This window comes from Sander vitreus, chromosome 13, assembly GCF_031162955.1.
Source record: "Sander vitreus isolate 19-12246 chromosome 13, sanVit1, whole genome shotgun sequence".
Classification (NCBI taxonomy): Eukaryota; Metazoa; Chordata; class Actinopteri; order Perciformes; family Percidae; genus Sander; species Sander vitreus.
The window spans coordinates 15210073-15224383 of record NC_135867.1 but is presented as its reverse complement, the minus strand read 5'-3'; the positions used below and the strand labels follow the sequence as shown (position 1 = coordinate 15224383).

At 37.6% G+C, this 14311-nt stretch overlaps 1 long non-coding RNA gene across 1 annotated transcript; it reads left to right on the top strand.

The window, feature by feature from the left end:
* The first annotated feature begins 7975 nt into the window (after positions 1-7975).
* LOC144527333 (uncharacterized) lies at positions 7976-9764 on the top strand. Its single transcript, XR_013502814.1, has 4 exons — positions 7976-8037; positions 9111-9289; positions 9421-9490; positions 9596-9764. It is a non-coding gene; the product is annotated as an uncharacterized LOC144527333 (long non-coding RNA).
* The last annotated feature ends 4547 nt before the right edge of the window (positions 9765-14311 follow it).

Below are 14311 nucleotides of genomic sequence, written 5' to 3'. Positions count from 1 at the left end.
TACCACATCTAAAAAAGCTGCAAACATGTACATTTGTATTTAATATGCTTGTAAAACACAAAAAATTTCGACAAAACAACTAAAACTTATATTGGAAATGTGGCTAATGAAGAAGGATGTCCCTCTTTAGAAATGCTTTCAGTGGTCATTGGGATTGGGCGTGGCAACTGGAAGTCAGCCATTTTGAATTGTAAACATTTTTTTTTACGGTTTTTACCATTTCCACATGTTGTACCTTAACAAACTCTTCCTACAGAATTAACCTGATTGACTTCAAAATGGGTCAGTACAATCTAAATACCTTGGCAAAGCTAAATTGCGAAGCTTTTCAGTTTCCACCATAAAGTGTGGACTTGACAAGGTATCAAATTTCCATGTCAAATTTCCATGTAACGCTGTGAAACAGGAAATTGTTGCAATACATCGTAATCATCGACCCGCACTGCGTTTTCTCACTTTGCAGTTTTTTTTCTAAATGCTGCGCATATGTTGTCTACTTGATTAAGACATTTCCTTAATGGGCTTTTGTTTTGTATATTTACATGTGTTTTCTTATTTTGCAGGGCATTGAGCTCTCAGTGCCACTGCATAGTATGCATGTAAATATCCATACCTACTATAGCTGGAGGAAGAGGATGAAAGTGAAGAGGGTGGAATAGCAGCAGTCATGACACAATATCTTTTGGAATGACATCCATAATGGACGTTTCTGCACCTCACAATTTATGTCCAATGCCGATGTCCAACTGCCACTGCAGGACGTAGCGAACTCTAGATGTAGCGAGACAGAAAGTAAGGGTGAGGGGATGGAATTTGGAGAAGCTGTGAAAGGGGGACTTTTGGATGGCCTAAAACTGCTCCTGAACAACTATTCAAATGAAAAAGTGGAACATCTATCTTGTTCTATGTTGCACTGGGGAAGCAAAGTAAATTGAGAAATTATTAATGAACCCTGGCCAAGTTGTTTTTCTGACTGTTCTATAAGCACAATCAATTATGTCTATTAGGTATTATATCATAGTCAAGACCACCATTAAGTCTATCTACTGTCTTATTCCAACCAGTACACGCAGTACAATAAATTACACAGACAACAGTCTGACCCTGCTAACAAATTTGGTCATTATTATAGTTTAATAAATTGATTTGCTGATTTTATATAGGCCTTTATTTTGGAAAATGGGACAACTCAAATTTCCTGCAAAGTGTTGAAAGTGTAGAAGCAATCAGAACTGTGAATATTTTCAATTTTCTGTCTACGCTGCTACTAGAGAAAGATCAAACTGCTCACTTTTTCATTTCTTGATGATGAGTGGTCTGAAATGAAACTTCTGTTTGTTTTAACAGGAGGGCACTGGCATCAATTATACATTGTTTTTCTCTTTTCATACACAGTTTTTCTTTACCCCCGTGCACATACTGGTCTTGATGCTTTGAATGTCTATTTGAGATGCTCTTCTCCACTCCACACTGAAAACACTCCCTGTGGACCACCTGCAATTACCCACTGGAGGCATTTTTCTTCCCTACATGATCACATCCTTCTTTGACATAAATTAATTTATTACCATTCTTATACTTACTTTGGATATTGCTCCAACACTTTTGAATGTATGAATGAAGTGCTGCTGTTTCTATATGTAGTAGAACATCCAGAGAGTCACCATCTATGGCAGTCAGACATGTGGTGTCTTTGTTTTACTGCTGATGTAAGTAAGATATCAAGTTAGATAATGTATATGCGGTGAACCTAATTTATATAAAGTAATTGTTGTAAATGGAATTCTAGAGGGATGTCGATTATGAATATATAGGCTATATACAGTTTGGCAATAGGCTTGAATTAAAAAATTGTCTATCTCCAACTCTAAGCTGCAATCAATATCATTGACATAAACCCAAGATCAAGGTAACTGAATTATATTACTAAAACAAAACCCAAAAAACATCCAGACTAAAAAAAAACTTAATAATTCATCAAATGCCTTTAGCTGTCTATAGCCAATGGCATACTTATAGCAAGTCTGACGTCTGTTGTCTGATGTTTGTTAACGCACGTTTATTGTTTGAGTTGTTTAATTGAACTAGGGGAGCAGAATCTATATTTACATCTTGTTTACACACACACTCAATCATACTAATGCACGAACACACATCTGCATGAAGAACAGGATCAAAGGTGGTATAATTTTCTATACACAGAGGAAATAACAAAAGTTGCTTGTGCTAACCTTACAGAAGAAGTGGCTTGCTGAAAGAGTCTATTCACCACAAATAATTATCCTCCCATTTCATTTCATTTTTAAAGGTTTGGGCTTTTTTCCCCATTCTCCCCTGTAACAAATCTATTGTAAGTGAATTAATTTGTGAAAAGGCTAGCTGCCACACTTCACAGCTGGGTCACCTGTTAATCTAACTCCAAGTCTGAGTCCAGCCTTATTTAATCATTGCTGTTAAGGTTTTTGTTCAAACACATGGAAAAGGCTCCACTTCTAGATGTAATGGAAGACTTGTCTGTGTTGTGCTTAGGAAATACGTTTAGGAAACTATATTTAAACTGTTAATCCATACTGTTAGCTAACTATTACTACTATGTACTATACCTTAACTTACTATTTTAGCTTTTCTGCTTGGATGCTAACTATTGTAGGTTTAATGCACTCTCAATTGCAACACAGGTTCAGGTTACTTTATTGGTACCCGTAGGTACTAGGTTTACCTACAGGTACATGGTGTTAATGTGTTACATCTTGGCAGCATTCTGATTATTGTCCAATTACTAAACTCTAACACAACATTAATGAATAAACATATTCAGCTGTTTATACACAAATATGTAGATATATTTTTAAAATCCAATCCCAATTTCCATTTTTTGTTTTTGTTTAGTATAGTTAATTAATTGATCCTTTTACGTATGGCAACTGCGCCCATGTCCCCATGGGGTGTAATGAACTACTCCTGGTTTGGAATCACTGTAATACATTTTTACTTTTGTGCCATTCAAAAACCAGCAGAAAAAAAAACAACCTTGTTTTTTGGAAGGGATGCACGTAGAGTGATGGCAACAAGCTCTTGTATGGCGGTTGAATGGAGTAGGACAAAATTGCATTTGTGTGACTTTCTTGTTGTACTTTCCAATTATAAAATACAATAATAAGAGTTTGCAAAGTATAGCAAAAGCATCCTTTGATTTATTATCATGGCAAGAGTAACACGCACAGCATATAGTTTGTCCCCAGTGACTAAGTGGATACATTATTTTTACAGGAAGTGGCAATCTGATTAAGGCAAAGTGAAACATAGGGTGTAAAGGGATGAGTCTATTCAGGAAAACACTGATTATTTGCAGGGTAAACCAAGTTTACATGTCATATGAGGACACTTATAAACACAGCTCTTTGTGCCACTAATTAATAAGCAACATACATGTATCTATTGAACAGGAGAGAAAGGATGAACATCTGAGGGAAATAAACTGGGATTTTCAGTATTTTTATTTGGTCGTTGGACTTTAAAGTGTGTGCTCATCAGATTGATTGTTCTTTGTTATGTGGTTTTGGATAATAGCTGGTGTTCACTTGTGATTTAGTGTGGCCAGGTACGGACTCTGCCCAGGCAGTGCATTGCTGGCCCTAATCAGACAGCTGGCCTGACCTCCTTTCTGAATCCGTTGACAGTCAGATCAATTTCTTCTCTGGCTAACCAGTTAAGCAGCTTGTCCATCCTCCTCTTTAAGCCAGTCAACCAAACTTAAAGCCCCAAGTCTTTTCTGATAGGAATGAAGCAATGAAGCACACCTCATTTGCCAAACTTCATTATAGGTGGACCCACCTCTTTTATGCCAGAGCAAACTAGTGAGAAAAACCGAGTCAGTGTGATTACTGAGCTGGAACATCATCACATGGCCATCAGGTTACTCAGTGAAATTACAGTCAATTTCAACTTTATTTGTGTCCCCGAAGGGCGATTAGGTGTGCAGCAAGTATAAACACATACAAGACACAAATACATACAAGTTCTACACACAGTCCTACTACCATATGGCAATCAGAAAGTATGGCAGATTATTCTGGAACCAATCAACATATGATATTAATACATGACCAGGAATATGTGTATGATATATGAATATGACAGATCAACACTTTGCAATCAACCCAACATCAGGAATATGGCCTATTATAATAATCAGCATAGATACATTGTCCAACAAGCCCATTTACAGTGGACCACAAACACCTGCACATCAGACCTTTTCTTTGCGCTCATCAACCATTAGCAAATACTCTGAAAATGGCTGTGAACCAGTGAAATTTGACTCAACAAAAGTCAACCATTAACGCGAGTCTGAGTACAATATGGATACATATGGATTACACAGATACAGCGAGTGGATTTGAACTCACTGCTGATGAACCACCTGAAGGAGGTGGATGGAAGTGGAACATTGCTACTGTAACACTTAAATCCTGTTTATCATCCATATTAATTTCTGTGTAAAAAGACAAGTCTTTATTCTTTTGGCATATGCGTTCAGTATTATCATAGGAAGACAATGGAATTACACATGGTACATATTGTACACTGTAATGTTGGTACACATTTCATGTATTCTGTTTTACACAACGTCCCAATTTTATTGGAATTGGGGTATGTACAAAAGTAACATAGTTGGTTAGTAACCAATCTGGATCCTAATCTGTCACTTATTTCTGGTTCCATTCAGGAAAGACAAAATGTGATGCATGGAACATAATTCATGTGTGCATGAAGTTTGCATTACTCTGTTAATAATTTATGTTTTATGAAGCCACACACCAAAGGACAACTTTAATCAAATGGCAAGAGAGGCAGAAGATTGAGCTAGATTGAAAGACAAAGTGAGAGATGTAATTTAGTGGTCACCGTTGTTAAATTCACTTGAAACCAGACCCACGTGTACAAGCCTCTAGAATTATCTGAACAAGTCAGTGTCTTTTGGCAGCAGTACGAAGGTTAAAGTGTCATCTTTATTTACAATATGAAATAAATGACTGACTTTAATTCATGATAATAAAAACAAGGTGATACGTTATATATGATGAAATGTGTTAAAAAGGTTAGAGGCCTAAACTTTTGATTAAGACCAAAGCATTAGAATGCTTCACTGGAGGTAAAATGAGGTAACATGAAACATATTCTGATTATGAAGCTAATGATTTGTGGGAAGTATTACAGAAAGTTCAATGGGAAGTGAGTAATTCATAGCTTTTGTCATTACCAGGATGGATTATTTCACTATATGCACTAAACTGTTTTGATGGCCAAGTCATATTATGATAAACTGTTCAGAGTGTCATGTAATCTATAATTTAACTACAGTGGTTGAGAAATATATTACTGTTTCTTATTTCATTGATCTTTAGTAACTATTCTCATTATGTCTGCACCATTTACCTTCAGGAGCTCTCTCCCTCTGTTCAACTTGCATAACTCACATCCATATTTCCATTTTATCAGAGGAGCTGTAATGAACAGATCTCAGATTACTGTTTGATGCTGTCTTTAATCCTTCCAGTCAGGCAACTGAGACACCTTCTGGACTGCCTCTGCTGAGCTGATTTGGATCAGGAGAGCTGGGACTGCCTGCCAGTCAGCACAGTGAGTGTTCAGCATATGAACACTCAAATGCATTGAGGAAATAGCCTATTAACCAAATACATGTATCTGTAAAGCACCATGAAATGCAGTTTGCAAACAGTTTCATAAAATGGGTATACTGTGGCAACTTCAGTCTTGTTTGAAATTTAAATGCATCAAGAGTCTCACAGTTAATCTGTGACACAAACAGAATGGAGAGAAATCCATCATCCTTTTCACAAGCATTTTCAAATGCAGGCCATGCAGATGTCAAGATTGTCTCATAGAGCTACATACATCCCACTGGCACTCAGCATGTCTGCATAGTTAATACAAAATAAACAATGTTTTATTATTCACTTTGTATTGACTGAATAATTGGCATGGATAGCTAGTAAGAAGCAGCAGCCATGATTTAGAGAATGTAATCATTTACCCTGAAAATAAAACTAGAATGAATGGTAACATCTATTTTAAAATACCCAACTAATAATAATAATCAAATAAACATTTGAAAAGTTATTATGTAGCCGTTACATTAACTATAGTTAACAAGCTATATTACCTAGCCTATATGTATCCATTTCAATTAATTAATAAACTATCAAGAATTCGCAAAGCCTGCCATTGACATTAATTATCTGTTGTGTGCTAACCAATAAATATAATTCATATACATTAAATAAGGGATCAAATCGGAAAGAGAAGTTATGACACATTTTATTTTGAGTACTCCTTGAGTACTCTTCCTCAAATGTGATAATATATAAGTATGTTAATGAGACTGCACATGGCTGACAGGTTACAAAAAAGATCGTTTTTGACAGAAATTTGAAAGTCAAGGCAAAACACACATTAGACTAATGTTTCTTTTTTAACTTTTAAAGTTTACGTGATATATAATTAGATATATGTTTTTTTATTGCTTTTGTATACTGTATAGTGGATATTCTGCAGCCAGTTGATTTATTGACCATTAAACTAAACGCCTGCTGCCGCACTAATTTTATCAATTACTGGCTAATTTATGCCAGATGGCTGCATCAGATCTCACACATACATTATTCTCTTTATGTCCTTCGTGAGAATATATTGTTACAATGAAAGAGAGAAAGGGAAAGATAGTGAGAAAAATGAGAGTGATGGGGGGAAAAAAGATTCAGAACCAGAACCACTTTTTTTTTTAGAAAGGGTAACAGTAATTTTAAAGGCATCTCAGTAGGGTTAGAAGGTTAGAAGTTAAAGTTATATGACTCTTTGTTGACATTTTGACATGGTGATGAATTAAAAAAAACCCTTAGACAAAATGCTGTACTTCAATGGGACCACAGTAAGCTGCTGAAAAGAGCTAAGTCATGTCCGTCACATCTGGGGAGCTTCATGGAAATCCTAAATGCCCTTCAAATTTACTGTTTAAAAAAATCATCTTGGAGTTCAGTTTGAAAAGGGCACAAAGAAAAAAAAGGGCAGGGTCTAAATTAAAGCCTGCCCAAACAATTATGTTCTCACTCCCTACTTCTAAACTTAGCACAAAAAGTAACGAAATTTGTGTTTGGTAGATTATTTCTCTGTGGTAACGATGCTTTTTAGCAATAAGTCTTATACCGTTGGAAAGCCTGTTTAGTTCCCTTTCAAATAGTGCTCCATTTGTAAGGAACATGCATTTGTGGGATGAGCAGCAGCGCTGAGTATGTGGGTTTCGCCCATGAAATATTTGCCAAATCTTCTCTGCCAATGCCAAACAGGTTATTCTGCCATTGACTCCTTTGGTGTTTGGTGGATTGGATGATTGCAATTTGTAGAAACAAGACATATTGGCAATTTAACAATATATTCATTTCACAAACAGGAGCCTCAGTAGCGTGTGGAAGAACCATACACACACTGTTAGACTTAGCTGTAATTTCTACAGTTAATTACCACAAAATGCCCAGTAAAATACCATCATTTTCTTTTCCAGTTCATTACTGTAATATGCATTGCATTATGGGTAATAACATTTAATTTACAGTGATTTACTGTATATTTTGAATTTGCCATAGTCTGCTGTAAAACCACAGCAGTAGTGCTACTGTAGTTGAATAAGACAGACTTAAATAAAATTGTTAGTTAATGTTATAGAAACATAAAAATGAAATGGAAAAATAAAAAAATCACTATTTGTTATGCTTTTCGCAGTGAAGGTAATTAAAAAAGGTGACATGTTTTTCAGCAGTGTAAATCATTTATTGAGAGAAACAAGACAGGCATTATGGATATAAATGCTTGACCGCCAGATTTGAACTCTGACCTCACGACTTCAAAAGAGTAGCGCGTAGATACTTCAAAGGCGTTGAAAGGAGTACCGGTTTGGTCTGTGGGCACCAGAGTCCCGGGTCACACACACTCCTCGAAGAGAGCTGGAGCAGCGTTATGGTAAGACCAATCTTTGCTAATTCTGTGACATTAAAATCTCTGCTTACAAGCCTTCGCAAGCAGCGACGTTAGGTTTAGTTTACCGACCTGCGTCATAGCTAGGCAAAAGCAAACTGTTAACTAGTTTCATTTTCTCCATGGTGAGGATTAGCTATAATGACGACGTTCGGTAAGCTAACACAACTCGTTTTACACGCGCTGTTCGGGACATCTTTTTCACTTGTCGGACCACCATTGTCTTTGTCTGAATTAAAATGTAACCCATATTCCCTAAGTTTAAGGTCAGTAACTACTAGCTTTTTAGCTTGCTGTTGCCGCATTTTGGCTAACATTACCTCCGCTTAATGCTTATGTTGAGTCTGTGGGTTGGTTTGTCACTGTTTTAGCATGATTAAGCAAAATGTACCGCGTTTATATTAAGGTAAAGTTAACATTAAACCGTTACCTCTACAGTTTCCCATCTAGTTTTAATAGCATCTAATGTTAAATGACATTTAAAAAAATCACCCACTCTAAAAGTTATGTCGGGTGACAGGGAAGACGTCTTTAAGTAACGTTAATGTGGAGCATTTGTGGATAGCATTTTTTTCCCCCTCGGCTTCAGAGTTTGGCCACTTAAAATCATCAAGATGTCCAGCAAAAATTAGTGCCCAACGTTACAGTAGTATTATAGCATTCTGTAATTTGATATTTCATTGAATTCATCCTTTTTAGTTTATGAGACCTAAGCAAAAGATTGTGTAACTCAAATAATATGGTGTTGGGAGTTGAGTGTATAGCTACCATGGTTTATGGGGGAAAAGAAAAGTAAAATGTATTTAGTTCCCTCGCTGCTTAACCTTAAATTCGACCGATCGTTAAACACGTGATTTAAGGACTCTTTATAATGGCTTTAAGTTTTTCTTGACAAAATAGTGTTATTGTTAGCTATCTATTACGTGATTAACTTGTAATGCATCACATAACATTCTGTGTTATTCTAACAATATAAGAGTTTTTTATCTTGTTGTAATTGTGTTTTATAACCCCATGCATGCACTTAAAAATATAAATTTTCATCATTTCATATGTAGAACAACAACCAGTGACCGGAAAACTGTGAAAGACAACTGAGAGAGACAGGAGGAAGAAGAAAGCTGGACATGAAGGTCTGGCCCCGTGGCCCACAGGAGCACATGGTCCCTCATCACTTGCTGAGCCACCAGGCAATGAATTTCAAGAGCAAGACGACCAAATCTCCATCTTGACAGATGTAATAGCACTTTCTTTTTTAAGTTCTTACAGCCTCACTATCAGTTCAACATTTTATTTTATAAAATTTTATTTTATTTAAACAGAAATTACTTCCAATATGTGAGATGCTTTTTCTTTTTTGGTTTGCAGCCAACATCGACCAAGATTTCCATTGAGCAGGAGGTGACATTGCCCACCACACCAAGGGTGATCATGCTAGGTACGAGAAATAGTTTGAAGAAGAGGAGGATGTTTTATTAGCAATGTATGTTTGGTATTCTGTGACAAACTGCAATTGAGATGAGATGTTTGTTGGTTTTTTAAGGAAGAAGTTTGATGTCTTCCACCCATTGGATGGTCAGCATTGAGGGGAAGGTCCTCTTTGAAGCTAACCAACTTAATGACTTCGCCAGTGCTTTTGTCGTCTTCTTTGGCTCCTTTAATGCGTTCAATCTTGAATATCAAGAGTCAGCATCCACTACACTAGAGTTGGTACAGAGGTAAGTAATTATCTGCATAAAGCATTTAATAGGTAATGGTACATATTCGGACTGTATGAGCACTCCGTACACTTACTGACAAAGAGAAAACAACTGAGAAAAAGAATTGGGTATATGGAGCCCTATTACTGTGGTAACTTACAGTGAAAACACACCGGGCACGTAAGCGTTGCGCATAGCTGCGTAGCGCAGCTATTTTTATTTCAGCGCCTATGTCATCCAATCTATCCGTTCATACTGGTCACGGAGCGGCCACTTCGGCCCGCGAGCTGCAGCAATCATTTTGTGTCATTCAGAGAATGTGTCAAGAAAGGCAGTTAATCACATACAGGAAGACCACAGTAGGTTCATGGGCATTTGGGCTCTCTTGACTTCTCACAGCGAGACACGCCATCAGGCACAAGGAGGGAGAGACCGATGGACGGGCAGAGAGAGTGACACACACACACACACACATACACATTATATAGGCTACAATTACCACAGCTTTCCCCACTCATCCTATGTCTTTCTATCGGAGAGAGAGAGGGCCGAGAGAAGACGGATGGCTTTGTGACTGGCATGGAGAAAAATGCGTCCGGTATGAATGGCCAGGTGCGCAATCAGGCATGTATCTATGCTTCATGGGCTATACGCTATGCTAGGGGTGGAACGGTACATGTATTCGTATTGAACCGAAACGGTATGGGCGTCTTGGTTCAGTACATGAATTTACACAGAGAATACACGGTATAAAAATAAATAAAACTTGCGTGAAAATGAATTAATGTAATGTGGAACTACTGTTACATACGCGTTTCTTAGGGACACCTAATCTGTAGCCCCGCCTTAGTTCTGAAGCTCCCAGGCTCCGCCTACATGTTGAGTCGGTCCAGTGAGTCCACACGAAGCAAACTAGTCCCTTCCATATACAACCAAACACGGACGTACTGTAGCTGTATCCCTTCTTGCCTCGACCACAAAGGGCTTCCAGGCCCATTTGCTTCGCTGTTAGCTCCGCCGTTAGCTTCGCTGTTTGCTGCTAGCTCCACTGTTAGCGTGTGAAGCTAACGCCACAATTCGCCAACTGCTCTGTGTAGCCGAAGCTGCTCTTTTAACACCCCTGCTCTGTGCATTCACATATGAGAGCAGCGCTTGTCTCTCATATCACACTACTAGCTGATTGTCTTATTTTGTTTACAAGTTCCAGATGGAGTCTGGAGATGATGTGGGGTAGCCTACTTATTGTTTACTGTTTACATCTTACTTTATACGCTTCAGGCTGTTGCAGCTAGCTCAGGGGATAGACTGGATGACACTAGGTGGTACAGCCTGAGACATGCACAATAAAAAAATTTGCCTTCTGCATTTTTGTTATGCTTTTCCCTCCATTGTACCGAACCGTGATGTCTGAACCGAGGTATGAACCGAACCGTGACTTCAGTGTACCGTTCCACCCCTACGCTACGCGTACGTGCCCGGTGTGTTTTCGCTGTGACTTTCTGAACCGAATGTGCTCGCTGGCAGGTTTTCTTCCATACATACTGTATATTTAAAGAGGGATAAATGGCTGTATTTAAAGATGACTGATGTTGATTATTATGAAAATTTTAAACCAGTTTCTTCTTAAGGATCTCCCAGATGAGGGCACCAAGTGCATGGCCAAAGTGGGTACAAGCTGCAAGATGGGAGGAGTTGTCCAATGAAAGGTGACAAGCATCAGCTCCCAAGTCATCACCTTGCTCCAACGGCTCACCAAGTTTGAGTGGAAGACGTCAAACTAGGTAAGCATTTTCTTGTGTGATGTAATATAGTTAACATCAGAAAAATGATTACACAGTACAATGAACAGTGCGGCTACGTACCCTGCCTGCTCCAACATCGACAGAACTAAATGCACCGTCATCCTGTATTTACCACTTGTGTCAGCATTGGTCACAGTTACTCAGAAAAAGTTACAGTGTTGTTTTAATTTTAGTTAAAGTTTTCATATGTTTTTTTGTCTAAGTGACTGATAAGAACAACACTCTTTGAAATTGGTCCAGTATTGAGCGAGAACACTGACCTGCAGCTTCGAACCGGGCTCTAATGTAATCATATAGGGCAAATGTGCGTCGTCAATTTTGTCCACTAAAAGTTCTGTTTTTGCCACTGACGGTCTCAGATTATTATTTTAAGTGTCTTGACAACATTATAGAAAGGATCCCTACAGAGATAGACCTTTTAGTTAAAGAGGAAGATCATTTTTGTTTAAACAAGAAACAGCCCCGAAATCACCATCACCAAACCCACCAGACAATCAAAAGTTACTGTTAATTTACACGGAGTCTGGTGGGTTAAGCAATAGCAATTTTGGGGATGTTTTTATGTTCAAAAAAAGGATCTTATTCTTTAACAGAAGAACTGTTGACCTCTGTAGGAATCCTTTCCATAACGTTGTCAGAGATTGTCAAAGATTGTTGTCACTTAGACACAAGAACATAGGAAAATAGGGTCCAGGTTGAAAAAAAAAAAAAAAGGTAACCTTTAGGATATACTGTGGTCAATTTTGTAATTTATTTTATTTCTACTTTTCATGTTTATACAGATGTTTGAGAGGATTTATGGTCATAAAGATATGCCTTAAAGACATGGAAAAGTCATGAAAATATATTAGTAAAAATGTGTATGAATTCTGAAATTACAAAATTAATCAAACGGAAAACATTTTTTTTAACCGTGCTGGGACCGACGGACAGCAAAAGAAAGTAGAAAGATCTTTGAATTATCTGGGGAGGAAAAACCCTGTAAACTACTACTACTGATGACTGATGTGTTATTTTTTTATACTGTCATATTCTATGTTTTTGTTAAGTCTGTTAACAGTTTAGATGAGAAACTCATGACCTTTCTCTGCTTCCCATACAGTCCAGGACGGACTACCCCCAACAGATGTGGATCAGCAAGCACAAGTACCATGGGTCCGGCCTCTTCATCGTACTTCACAAATGCTTCTAAACAGACTGTTCCTTCAGCTCTGTGGTAAACAACCACGCCACATTTTTCATACATACTCAGAATTTCAAAAAAAAAAAAAATAAACTGCCAAGATAAAAGGATGAACTGATGTTTTGGCTAGGTTATTCAGTGTTCTGCAGTTCCATCTGGGGATTTAAAAAAATGTACATTTTGTTTTCTTTGAGTCAATTCAAATGGTAACTGCATTGTTCAGACATGAAGGCTGCCCATTGTTTGGCACATACTTAAACATGGTTGTAGTATCGCTTGTATGTAAATTGTCTGTCTTTTGCACTTTCAGACTTAAAATTGTCTTGGTCTTGGTATTTGTACCTGTATAATATGAAAATAAAAATGTATTACTTTTGTACATGGACTAAAGTCAATTATTTGTACTACCAATGCCAAATAGTGTAATATACTGTGAACCACAATTACAGTAAAACTATAATACATCATGACAGTTGCAGTATAATTTAGCAAATTGTAATTACAGTACAATTACTGTAAGGTTATTATACTGTAAAACTAAGTTACAGTAAGGGTATTATACTGTAAAACTAAGTTAGGGTAAGGGTATTATACTGTACAATGGAACTGCAGTAAGGGCATAATACTGTAAAAAAACATGTACAGTTATGGTACTGTAATGGGGTAGTTACAGCCGCATATTTACAATAAAAAGTCCTCCTCATGCTGGTCACCAGCCTGGTCACACACTGCTGTGGGATGGCATCCCATTTGTTGCTAAATCCTAAAACCAAAGCTATGTGAGCAGAAAGGAAATCAATTGTGGGAACTGTAAATCAAGTGGAGTAACGTAGTTGGATCTACAGTTGTTTTAACACTGATTGTGAAAATTTAAACAATGATTTTACTCTTTATGTATTGTGTGAGAGGTGCAAGAGCATATTTATGGGTGTGATTTGGACAATAATCAAAGATACTGTTTTGTTTTCACACACAACACCATTACTCCATTGTCTAAAGCACGCGAGGCTGGAGCCCATCACGATTGGGCCAGGGTGTACCCCACCTCTCAACCTATTGGGTTCATGGTTTCCACTCCATCACAGACAAACACATTCACACTCACAATCACACCTACAATTTAGAGCTCCCATCTCACCGACCTGCATGTGTCAGTGGACAGTGGGGAGGGAAATAGTGCACCTGCTCACAGACACAGGAAAAACAGGCAGACACCAGCAACACTAAGCACTGTGCCACCATACATGTGAGAAAAGTGAGTGTTTAATGATGGATACGATAAGTATTCTGGTAACACTTTACAATAAGGTACACAAAAAAGTAGGTAGTTAATGATTAAAGAATGAGGAACGAATGGTTAGTTAATGAGTAGTTACTGATTGACGTTGATTCAAGCACTAATGATTAGTTACTGTTAAACAGACTGGTCATTACTGTTAAATGAATGAGTAACAGATGGTTGGTTAATGAGTAGTTACTGATTGACTGTGATTCAAGCACTAATGATTAGTTACTGTTAAACAGACTGGTCATTACTGTTAAATGAATGAGTAACAGATGGTTGGTTAATGAGT